Raw genomic sequence first — 13,209 nt, forward strand, 5'->3', positions numbered from 1 at the left:
AGAGGAAGGTTGTGGGTTTCATTATTGCTATACTGTACCCTAAGTGACTCATCTCCCCACTACCCCCTCTGGAAGGTATGTCCAATTGTCTAGAGATGGACATTGGGTCTCCATCACGCGCCACCCTCATTGATGAGGATATGATTCCCACCTCCTGGAAATCTTATGACCACCGAGTCAGCCAGCTCAGGTTAGCCTGCTGCAGAAGAGAAAACTGTGATCGGTGTGCTTGCAGGTCCCTGTGGCTGGGCCAGAATTCTCAGTGGTTTGGCAGTTAGATGCCGTCACCCCCCAGGATGAGATCCAACATCATGTCACCACCTCCACGATGGGGTGTGGCCTGCTTCCAACCTAGGTGAACGCTCTGGCAAAGCTTGTTAGCTTCTTGCTGGGTCTGGATCCTGCAGTTGGCTCATGATCTGACTTGTGGTTTTTATTGGACTTGAGCCTGCAGCCTGTGCAGCAGCGGCAGCAGCCTGCCGTCTGGCCTGCCAACCCGGATTCATTCCCCTCTGCAAGAGCTCCAACTCATAGAATCCCTACGGAACAAAACACGGCCGGGTCCTGTGTCATCCCCACCAGTTTTGGAACTAGATCACAAGGGCTTACTTCCTGTGTCGTAGCCTGGAATCCCCTGTAAATGTGTCCACTCTGGGTAACCCCGCCGGCATCTGACATATCCCCACAGCACCAGGAACCACAAATGGGTGATTGTGTCAATTTATACCATCAAGATGTACAGACTCGACCTCGTCAGATCCGATGGGAAAACATTCGTAAGAGTCAGCAGACAGACCTGGAACTATTTATAAGCCGATGGTTGTTGTTTTGTTTTGCTGCTTCTTTTTTTTCTCTTTCGCTCTATGTCTAGCTGTATAAGATCAGCAGGATCTGATAAACAATCCCAAGGAGAAAACAACAGACCAGTCGTTCCAGGGAGACATGGGAGAGGAGGGGGCAGGGAGCCAACAAACTCAGGGACAAGGGAACAACAAGAGACCAAAAATTGATAGTGAGGAGGGTGTAGAAGGCCTGGTGGGGTTTGATCAAGTGCAATGCAGCCAAGAGGAATTACCAAGAACCGAATGGAAGGCAAGATGATAGAGGAACAGGAGGAAAGTGAAAGGAAATAGAGGAAATCGCTAGGAGGCAAAAGCTATTTATACAGGTGTGGGTGTAGGGATGTATATATGTAAGTATATTAACTTATATTGATAAAGATAGAGGTCAATGTACATTAGATTGTTAAAGTTTATTGTGCCAACCTGGCCGATAAACACATGTGGGATTAATTGAAGGGCGGAGAGATAAAAGGCTCGGTGAGTCTCGCTTTTCTAGTTCTCGGGTCTCTTGCTCTTTGATCATCGGACCAGTGTGCAGCTGCCTTGCTTGTTTGCGCCTCCACTTGCAAGCTACACTACCCGTGGGACACCTAACTCATGGACTGTGTCGCTGTAATTTGAGGTTCCTTCAAGACCTGCTTCACCACACCATTGGAATTTACATCTCTTGAGCTAGGGACTGTGGGACCCTCTCATCTGGCTGACTGTTGGTGACCTGCCTTGCTGTTTCCTGCCTGTGACCGGATAGCCTGAATTGCTCTACAGAGGACTACCTGGCGGCCCTCAAGACTTGAAGGACTGCCAGTGTCACAACTGTCTCACTGGAGTGAGTTGCACTGAGCCATTTGTACTGCTTTATAATTTAATTAAATGTTTATTTCTTATGTTATCTATCTATCTATTTAAATATATATAAGATTATTAGCGTTCTGGTTTTGTTTCTCTAGAGAACCCTGTCTAACATATACATATATTTATATGTCAAGTATTAAGATAGCAGACAGACTTGGGGCCTCTACTCAAGGGCTCCCTAAACACAAGAGCACTTTGCTCTAATAACTGGCACTCTTTGATACCCACCTTCCTGACACAGTCGCTGAAGATTGTGGTGCAATAAGCAAATGTGGTGAAAAGTGGGTGGTGCCCAGCTATCAAAAGATATATCATCTGGGATCTTAAAAGCTTGAAGTTAAACGAGTGGTCATTTAGCAGGGAAGCAACAAAACCTACACGGAAGAAGCACACCAGCCTGTGATTATGAGGTGTGGACCGGATCAGGTATCAGGTATCAAAAGATCCAAAACAAACAATTACATTGATGCAGATGAGTGGAATGGAGCGGAGACCCAAAGCCCATCTATAGACAATTGGACACCCCTTCACAGAAGGGTCACAAGGCAGAGATGATTCAACCAGAGTGTACTATAGCACTGACAGAACACACATTTCTCTAGTTCTTGAATGCTTCGTTCCCCCCACCCCCCAACCACTATTCTGACCCAGATCTACATCACAAATCAGGCTAGACCGGAGTATGTACATTGGTACAGATAAGAGCTCTCCACACATGGAATCCAGGACAGATAAAACCCTCAGGAACAGGAGTGGGAGTAGCAATACCATGAGGGTAGGGGAAGGTGGGGGAGAAAGGGGGGACAGATCACAAGGTTAGATATATAATCGCCCCGGGGGGTGTGTGTGTAAATAATAGAAAAGTGGGTGAAGGGAGACGGTGGTGTAAAATATGAAATAGCAATAATAATATAATTGATCAAGGATTCACAAGAGTGGGAGGGTGGAGGAGGGAGGGGGGAAAAGAGGAGCTGATACCAAGGACTCAAGTAGAAAGAAAATGTCTTGGAAATGATGATGGCGACATATGTGCAAGTGTGTTTAATACAATTGAATGATGGATGGTTATAAGATCTGTAAGAGCCCCCAATAAAATGATTAATAATAAAAAACATTTTTTCACAGCCTTGGAAATTCTCCGTAGGCTCACTGCGTGTTGAAATCGACTGGAGGCTTGTGAGCCGGCAGCCACAGTCTTTGTCCCACCACCGTGGGAGTCCCCTAATCTGGTGTCAGTTGAAGGATGAAGAGTGGAGGGGTGGAGTCTAGGCTGTCAATCTGGAGATAGCCAATGAGACTTCTGTGTGGGCGTGGCCTTCTCCTGAGAATTCTGGGAAATCTGGGACTCCCTCCTTGGAGGCAGAAGACACCTCTCTCTCTCTCTGCTACTCCCTGGGAGACACTGCAGAAGACAAGCCACATGAATGCAACCAGACCTCGGGAGCCGGAGAAGCCACAGAGAGACCCCTGCCAGCGCTGAGATGCTTACAATGCCCTGGACCCAAAGACTTTCTACCACTCGCTTGTGATTGTCCGCATTTGGCTTCATTGCATGTGTTTCGTGAGTCTGAAGAGGACTTGATAGATTGGTATCAGACATATGGGCTAATATCAGACTTGTGGCCTTGGACTGGACTGGGTTAGGATGTTTTCTCAATGTTCAATTCCTCTTGTATATAAACCTCTCCCTTATATACATATGCGTGTTTATGAATTTGTTTTTCTGGTCTACCCAGACTAACACAACCACCAAGTGATTGAGTGGTACTGTTAGCGTTCATCAAGTTGGTTCCAAGTCATAAGGACTGTATTAGACCGGGTTGACTAGAGAAACAAATCCAGAGATAAAGAAAACATCCCAGCCCAGTCCAGATCAAGTCCATAAGTCTGATATCAGCCCATAAGTCCGATACTAGTCCATTAATCTCTCTTCAGACTCATGCAGGCACATGCAATGATGCAGAATGCAGGAAGATCACAGTCCGGTGGGTGAAAAGTCTTGTGGTCCAACGGTGGTGGAAGCACCACGGGGCTGACTCAGGTCTCCGCATGGCTCAGTGTATCTTGTCAACAGGAAGATGAAGCAACCAGAGAGGGAGGCTGACCTCCAGGGAGCCAAGTTTCTCAGTTGCCCTCCAATCAAGCGGTGAGCCACTGAGCACTTACTGGCAGCATTAAAAGAGCTTCGTAGCACTTCTCCCTCCACCCAGGTTCCCCAGAGCAACCAGCACGGTGGTTATAAACACCAGGCAGTCGAGCCCAGCTGCCTGGGTTCGAATCCTGACTCCAGACTGACAAGCCAGTTAGGCAAGTGATTTAACTTCTTGTATTAGATTCCTGAGGTGCCCTGGTGCTATCGTGGTTATGCAGTGGGCTGCAATCCGCATGGTTGGCAGTTCAAATCCACCAGCAGCTCCATGGGAGACAGACTGGGCTTTCTACTCCTGTAAACAGTTACAGACTTGGAAAACCACAGCGGGTCTCTCTGAGTCAGCACTCCATGACAATGAGTTTGTTTTCTGTTTTACTAATTCCGAAGCAGTCCTGGTGGCATGGTGAGCTATGAGTTGGGTCGCCAACCTCTGTATCAGCCGTTCGAAACCACCAGCCACCCTGTGGGAGAAAGACAAGGCTTTGCTACTCCCGTAGAGAGTTACAGTCTCAGAAACCCACAGGGGCAGTTCTACCCTGTCCCGCAAAGTCGCCGTGAGCTGGAGCACTTCGATGGCAGGGAGTTTGGGTGTGCGTTTATTATTAGGTCCCCGTGGCTGCCATAGCAAACGGCCACAAACGTGGTGGCTTAAAGCCAAGCCCACAGTTGTTCTGGAAGCCAGAGGTCAGAAATTGACCACAACACTCCAAACCACTCTAGAGACCAGGCTGGTCCCAGAGAGGCAGGCAGGACCCCTGGGACAATGGCCCTTAGTCACACTTCAGGTCTGAAAGGAAACTGGCTCCCACGGCTAATGCAGAATCACCAGTTGTCTGAGGGGACGGCAAAGGATGGATTGAATCCAATGGGTATGGAATGTTGGGTATAAAACTGGTGGCCCACTCTGTAAATCTTTCTCTAGCTAAAAAGACCCAAACTCACCATCAGTGACTCTCATAGTGCCGCCTAGTGACCCCACAGGGCAGGGTAGAATAGCCCCTGGGAGTTTCTTAAATTGCAACTCTTTTTGAGACCATTAAGCCCTATCCTTCTCTTGAGGAGATTTTGAACTTCTCTTGAGGTGGTTTTGAACTTCAGATCTTACAGGTTGCAGCCCAACGGGTAACCACTCCGCCACCAGGGGTCCTCATAAAATCCTCAGCTAATACCCCGTAAGAAGCTTTAAGGATGAGATGAGCCAGTCAGGGTGCGATGTAGCAACAATGAAACATACAACTTTCCTCTAGTTCCTAAATGCTTCCTCCCACCCCCAGCCCCCACTATCATAATCCCATTCTACCTTACAAATCCGGCTAGATCAAAGGATGAGCACTGGTACAGGTAGGAACCAGAAACACCGGGAATCCAGGACAGATGATCCCTTCAGGATGAGTGGTGAGAGTGTCGATACCTGCAGGGTGGAGGGAGGGTGGGGTAGAAAGGGGGAACTGATTACAGAGATCTACATATAACCTCCTCCCTGGAGGATGGACAACAGAAAAGTGGGTGAAGGGAGACGTCGGACAGTGTAAGATATGACAAAATAATAATAATTTCTAAATTATCAACGGTTCATGAGGGAGGTGTGTGTGGGGAGGGAGGGGGAAAATGAGGAGCTGATGCCAAGGGCTTAAGTGGAGAAATGTTTGCTTAAGGGCAGATGCTTTGAGAACGATGAGGGCAACGAATGTACAAATGTGCTTTACATAATTGACGTAGGTATGGATTGTGATAAGAGTTGTATGAACCCCCAGTAAAATGATTTTTTTTTTTTGAAAAAGAAGAAGCTTTAAGGAGAGAGAGTCTACTCCACGGGGCTGAGAGCAAGGTGACCAAAGGATGGGCTGGTTCCTTCCGGAGGTTCCAGAGGGACAGGACTTCCTAGCTGTCTTCTTCAAGGAAGGACACAGGGGTGAAACAGCTGTGCGGCAAACCAAGAGAGGACAGTTTGAGACAAAATCTATTCCAGGGAGCGATGGGTTTGGTCCTGCTTGTTATATTTTTGGCTTAACGCTCCATTCCCTGCATTCCTTGGCTCCTGGCCATGGCCTCCACCTTGGCAGCCAGCAGGGCACCTCTTCTCTGACTCTGACTCATGCCCCTTCCCTGTGTGCTCTTCACACGGCCGCCTCCTTCACCCCTGTCCGTCGCCCAACCTCCTGTGAGTCACAGCACTGGTTTTGTTTATGTTTTTCCATTTTATTGAGAGCTCTTCCAGGTAGTATAACAATCCATAGTTGAATTAGATCAAGCAACAATTGTACAATTACTGCCACCATCATTTCAAAACATTTTCCTTTTTTTTTTAAATCATCTTATTGGGGGCTCATACAACTCTGATCACAATCCATACATCCATCCATTGTGTCAAGCACATTAGTATATCCATTACCCTCATCATTCTCAAACCATTTGCTCTCCACTTAAGCCTCTGGCATCAGCTCCTCATTCCCCTCCCTCCCCCCCCACTTCTCCTCCCTCCATTTTCTTTCTTTCTTCTTAAACTCTTTGATATCAGCTCCCCTTTAGCCCCTCCCTCCCCCATCCTGCTTCCCAGGGACTGTTGTTATTATAGTATATATTATTTTTATTTATTTTGCACTACCTTACACCATCCAGTGCACCCCTTCACTTACCGCTCTGTTATTTGTTCCCCTCAAGTGGGGTTATATAGACATCGTTGCTATCAGTCGCCCCCCCCCCCTTCTCTTCCCATAACCTCAGGGAATCATTACTCCTGTTACTATTTCTGAAGGGTTTATCTATCTTGGATTTCATGCATCAAAAGATTTTAATTATACAAATGAACATATGCAGGTCTCACAAGATTAATGAGGTAAAAGAAGACCATAATAGTAAGGGGAGGAAATATTAAAGAACTAGAGGATGGTTATGTGTTTCATCAGTGCTATACTGCCTCCTGAATATATCATCTCTTCCGTGAGGGACTCTCCAATCGTCTCACAGGTGGGTTTGGGGTCTCCACTTTGTCCACACTCCTTCCCGTCAATTTGATTGCTTGTTTTTGAACTTCCGATACCTATTCCCATTGACAGCTCACGATCACACAGGCTGGTTCCCTTCTTCCATTTGGGCTTTGTTCCTTCCCTTCTAGATGGCCACTTGTTTAGCTTCAAGCCTTATAAGACCCCAGACACTATATCTTTTAATAGCCAGACACCATCAGCTTTCTTCACCACATTTGCTTATGCACCCACTTTGTCTTCAGCGATCAGAGACACAGTCCCTTGTGATCACATTTTGGGGGCCCCTGAACCACCCAGGATAATCACCTCATCTCAAAATTCTTCACTTAATCACATCTGTCAAATATATGTGTGTACTATTTACGCATCTCATTTTGCACGTTGGGGTGCTCGCCCCAGGAGCACCACCAGACTTTCTATTCCCATAAAGAGTCACCGTCTCAGAAACCCACAGGGGCCATCCTACCCCGTCCCCTAAAGGGTCACGAGGAGTCGGCATCTACTGGCAGGCAGGGAGTTTGGTGTTTTGGGTTTGGCCCTGGAGTCAACTCCGACTCACGGAGATGCCATGTGTCAGATTAGAACGATGCTCTGGAGGGTTGGTTGTTGTTGTTTTCCTTTTTAAAACATTGTGATGTACAGCCCCACCTCCAGATGGGTTGTGCGGGCAGTTATGTGATGGAGGGGTACATTAAAGAGACATAAGACAAGGCATGCAAGGGCTCACCTCTTCCGATGGAGACAGGAACTAGAATGAGGGAGTAATTGAAGGGAAGAAACTAAGAGACGGACAAAAGTTTTGGGGTGCTCACCTCGGCCATGCCTTCAGGAGCCAGGTCCACACAAAGAGAGAGCATAATGTATTCTCCCTGAGTTTATGTAAACTCAGGCATGCGAGGCATGGTAAGCACATACGTAACAGGAAGGGGTTGTATTAGAGGCAGACATGGAAGAGGAGGGGGACGAGCTAGGGGTGTACAGCCAAGAGGAAAGGGAGGTGTTAGAGCCGTACGTGTGACAGGAAGATACATATGTAACAAGATGGGCGGGATGGAGTCAATGGCAGCCTAACCGTGGTCTTCTCTGAGTGGCTGACCTTACATGTCTTGGAGCCCTTCTCCAGGGAACAATCTATGATCCTTATCAGAAGGGATACTTACTTAGGGTTAGATGGTCTGATTGCTTTTTTTTTTTTTTCGGGTAAACAAACTTAATGATATCAGTAAGGAGTTATTTGATTTCAGACATAAGCCCCCAAATTCGATAAGTTGGTGGTCTTCACCATTGTTTTCGTTTTTTGCCCCCTTCATAGGGCCAGTAATTGTTTTGCTTGTTGTAATTTCACTGGGACCTGTTTTTTTTTTTTTTTTAATATTTTATTAGGGGCTCATACAACTGTTATCCCAATCCATATACACATCAATTGTGTAAAGCGCATTTGTACATCGTTTCTCAAAACATTTTCTCTCCATTGAAACCCCCGACATTAGGTCCTCATTTTTCCCCTCCCTCCCCGCTCCCCCCTCCCGCATGAGCCCTTGATAGTTTATAAATGGGTATTTTGTCATATCTTGCCCTGTCCGACGTCTCCCTTCACCCACTTTTCGGTTGTCTGTCCCCCAGGGAGGAGGTCACACACAGTTCCATGTAATCGGTTCCCTCCTTCCTACCCATTCTCCCTTTACCCTCCTTGTTTCGCCACTCACACCACTGGTCTGATTGCTTTTGATGGCAGATCACCTTTAGGCAGATAGCCTTCAAGCAGTTGACCTTCAAAAGTATGGTGAGTGACCACGCGTTTGCCAACAGCACTTAAAATTGGCATTATTATGGGGGGACATTAAGGGGAATGACTTCCACTTAGAAGGTGACTGGAGCACATCTCCAACCTACGAGCATGAAGGTCCCCCTCCCCGGGAGCCCTGGGCTCCCCAGCTCCTAATGTGTGGTGTCGAGAGTTGTCCACAAGCACCGTCTTCCCAACTTTGCTTCCCACACAATCTTTTCTTGTGAGTGGAATGAAAGTTTGCAAGGATCGTTAGTCTTCCATTCCACAATGTCTACACCCTGATCCTCTCGCGGTAGGAGCCCTCTTCTCACTTCCTACCCCGTCCCCCCCCCTTCCTCATTTCCAGTTCCTTTCTCTCTTGCCCCTCCCTGCCTTCTGAACTCTTCCATAAGCAAAAGCTGCCCTTCTAGTCTGGAGGATGGTTCTGAGGGGAGTTCTTATTCACCTTATAGCCCTGGTGGGGTAGTGGTTATGCGTTGGGCTGTGATCAGCATGGTGGACAGTTTGAAACCACCAATAGCTCAGTCAAAGACAGACTGGGCTTTCTACTCCTGTAAACAGTTATACAGCTTCAGAAACCCGCAGGCGGGGCTGTGAGTCAGCAGTGACTTGATGGCAGTTAGGAGCCCTGAGGGCATAAGGGTTACATGTTGAGCTGCCAGCCACAAAGCCAACTGTTTGAATTCACCAGCTGCTCCTCAGGCGAAAGCAATAAAAATAATTTTATGGTTGGGGGTCACCACAACAGGAGGAACTGTAAGAGTAAAGGGAAGGTGGGGAAGAAAGGGGGAACTGATCACAAGGATCTACATATAACCAACTCCCTGGGGGACGGAGAAGAGAGAAGTCGGTGAAGGGAGACACTGGACAGTGTAAGACATGACGAAATAATAATAATTTAGAAATTATCAAGGGTTCGTGAGGGAAGGAGGGGGAAAATGAGGAGCTGTTACCAAGGGCTCAAGTAGAAAGGAAATGGTTTGAGAATGATGATGGCAACAAATGTACAAATGTGCTTGACACAATGGATGGATGGATTGTGATAAGAGTTGTACGAGCACCCAAAAAAATGATTTTTTTTAAAAAGTGTTACAGCCTCAGAAACCCACAGGAGTGGTTCTACCCTGTTGTTTAGGGTCCCCATGAGCCCAGTCATTGATGATGGTCTTTTTGTTAATGGAGAGAGAACTCTGCACAGTGCTTTGAATGACACCACAAAACCAAACTCGCTACCATTGAGCGGATGCTGACCAGGGTGACCCTCTAGGACAAGGTGGGGCTGTCCCTGTGGGGTCCAAAGATTGGCACTCACTTTGGGGGTTTTCTCCCCAAACCATTTTATTGGGAGTTAATACAGATGTCCTATGATTCCATAGTTCAATCACATCAAGCAGTATTGTACAATTGCTATCACAATCAGTAAGACGGCAATTCTTTGTGGGAATAGACTTCCCTTACAGGAGTAGAAAACCTTGTCTTTCTCCTGAGCAGCAGCTGGTGGTTTCAAACTGCTGACCTTGCAGGTAGCAGCTGTGTGAGGCCGGGTTGACTAGAGAAACAAATCCAGGGACACTCATATATGTATAAGAAAGAGCTTTCTATCAAAGAGTAATCGCATATTAAGAAAACATCCCAGCCAAGTCAAGATCAAGTCCATAAGTCTGATATTAGCCCATATGTCCTATCCTAGTCCATAAGTGCCTCTTCAGACTCACACAGCACATGCAATGATGCAAAATGCAGGAAGATCACAGGCCGGTGGGTGCAGAGGCTTGTGGATCCAGTGGCAGTGACAGCATTTCAGTGCTGGTGCTGGTCCCCACGTGACTCTTCCAGCTCTCTGAGCGTGGCTCTTCAACAGGAAGGTGAAGGCAGACAGAGAGAGAGAGAGAGAGAGAAGCAGGCCTCAGGGTGCCATTTAGCTTGGTCACCCTCCAATCAAGCTTTGAACTAATTGACAGGCTGAACTCCACCCCTTCATTCTTACTACCCTCCAGTTGACATGAGATGATGCAACTACCACAGTAGCCCAATGGATACCCAGTACACCACCAGCAGGCAAGACACCGTGAAGGGTCACACCCTCAGTTACAGTCTCTCCAAAAGGAGGGCAGACAGCTGCTGGGTGGAGAAGTTTCCCAGCTCTCCCACTCCTCTGGCGATTGCTCTCCTGGCCCCGTGTTCACCCAGGAAAAGCCAAGGCGGAGAGGACACAGCTGGGCTGTCACTTCAGCTAGGAAGGAGCCTGACCTGCCTGAAAGGCCCTGTCCGCAGTCTGGGCCGGGCTGGGCGGACACGGAGGGAAGTCGCTTCCACAAGTGGCAAGAGGCCGAGAACCCCAAAGGCAAGTCACTGCTGTAGGGTTAGTTCTGACCCATAGGGACCCTGTAGGACAGGGGAGAACTACCCCTGAGAGTTTCCAAAGCTTTCTCCAGAAGGGCAGCTGCTGGTTTCAAACGACTGACTTTGCCGTTAACAGCCCAACCTATAACCCACTATGCCACCCAGTGGGCTGCTTTAAGAAGCTGAGAAGGTCCTAGAAAGGCACGCTTGGTCGTGCACAGTCCGGAACACACACACACACACACACACACACACACACAGTCTCTCTCTCTCTCTGAAGGTTAGCTCCCTCGTCAATCTGCCTCTGGCCCGTGTTCTGTCTCTCACTGATAGTAACCTTGGTGGGGCAGTGGGTAAAGGCTTGGCGACTAACCGAGAAGGGAGCGGTGAGCCCCACCAGCTGCGCCCAGGGGGAAAGAGCCGGCCGTCTGCTTCCCTAAAGCTTGACTGAGCCCGGCGGGTGGAGCAGTTCCACGCTGACCTCGAGTCGAGTGGCTAAGGAGTAACCAACTGCGAGGTGAGGTGTTCCCGTCCGGCACCTCTCCCTGGGTGGCTTTTCAAATGGTTTGCTCTCAGCCGCTAACCCAAGATGCTCAGCCAGTGTTCCTTAGAGACGTCATCTCATGCATGCTGGACCTGTGGTCAGGGGAGGCCAGTCCTGGGAGAGGGACATCACGTTTGGTCAGGTACAGGGGTAGCGAAAAAGAGGACGACCCTCCACCCCCAGAGGGATGGGCACAGTGGCGTCCACCTTGGGCTCAAGGATGAGAACAAATGTGGGCGTGGCGCCAGCCAGCCAGGGGAGTGTTTTCTTCTCTAGTACAGTGAGGTTTTGACGGCAACTAACAACAACACAGCCTCGAGCCTCACAGTCGTCCGTTTTAACCCACATCCTTGGTGCTGCGGGAGAAAGGCCTGATGACCTGCAGGGTTCAGCTCCGCTCTGTATGTAACACAAGGGGGTGAGGCCTCCAAGCGACGGGCCTGGGTATGCTTGTTTCTTACTATCTCTGTTCTTGCCTCTCTGTCTCTTGCCTCCGGTCAACGGAATCAGTCTGTCTGTTGGTCTCTCTCCCACTCCCTCTTCTACATCCTACACCCCCCACCGAGCTCTCCTCTCCTCTCTGCCTTTGACTTCTTCTTTCTTTCTTTCTCTCTCTGTCTGTTGGTCTGTCTTCCTTGCTGTCTCTGGCTGTACTTCCCCAGCATGTTGTCTCTCTCTCTCTCTCTCTCTCTCTGCACAGAGGGCTCCTTCCCTTCTTAGTCTGGGAAGTCCCCGAAACCCGTGTGGGCCCCACCCCAAGTCCGGCGACGGTCAGGAGTTGGGCGAAGCCCAGGTGAGTCACGGGGAGGGAGGAGAGGCCATCCAACTTCCTCCTACCTGAGCTAGTGCCTGGCACCTGCCTGCCCACTCCCTGGACACGTCACAGCACTCACTGGTCTGTGTCACTTGAGGGCATGGCAGAGAGAGAGTCAGAAATAGAAGATACAAAAAGGCAGAGAGAGAGAGAGAGAGAGAGAGATGGACGGAAACACAAAAATCCCCCAAACAGAAAAAGGGATCAGCGGACAGAGGAAGCAGCAGGGACAAGGGGACAGAAGGACACAGAGAAACAGACGCCAGGACACAGAGATGGGCCAGTAGTGAGCGAAGGGGCTCGAGAGAGGTGAAGAGACAGAAAGAGATCTAGAGAAAGACAGAGGAACACAGGAAAGTAGAGAAACACGGGGCAAGAGACACACACAAATCGGGGGGGGGGGGGCAGGGGCAGTGTTGCCTGGACAGCGCCCTAATTCTTTAAATAAAAGAGGAAGTTGTTGGGAAAAAAATAAAAGAGGAAGTTTCTAAAAGTGTGGTGTTGAGCGCTTGCACAATTCTCTCTCATACATCGAATACATGGAACTGTCCCATGTGGGATTTCTCTATGTCAATTAAACGGCTAGAATGTAATTAAAAAAGCAAACAAAGAGGAAGTTGTGGCCGAGCACGGTGAGGTCACCCTGCCAGGATGTGACAGCTGTAGACCACACAGCTCCATATGACCACCCCCCCCAAAAAAAAGCCCAGCTGTCCTTCCACTGAGAGATGCCTCCCATCCAGTCCCCACCCCACAAGCCCATTCCACAGATGGGAAAACCAAGGATCGGTCGAGCAAAGCCACTTGCCCAGGGTCGCAGAAGGGCAGGTGGCTGAGCTAGATGTCAAGTCGGCCTCCATCAAGCACGTCCTCATCTTCCCCCCCC

The sequence above is a fragment of the Echinops telfairi genome, unplaced genomic scaffold, assembly GCF_000313985.2.
Source record: "Echinops telfairi isolate 266 unplaced genomic scaffold, ASM31398v2 ScPeMD7_655;HRSCAF=1070, whole genome shotgun sequence".
Classification (NCBI taxonomy): Eukaryota; Metazoa; Chordata; class Mammalia; order Afrosoricida; family Tenrecidae; genus Echinops; species Echinops telfairi.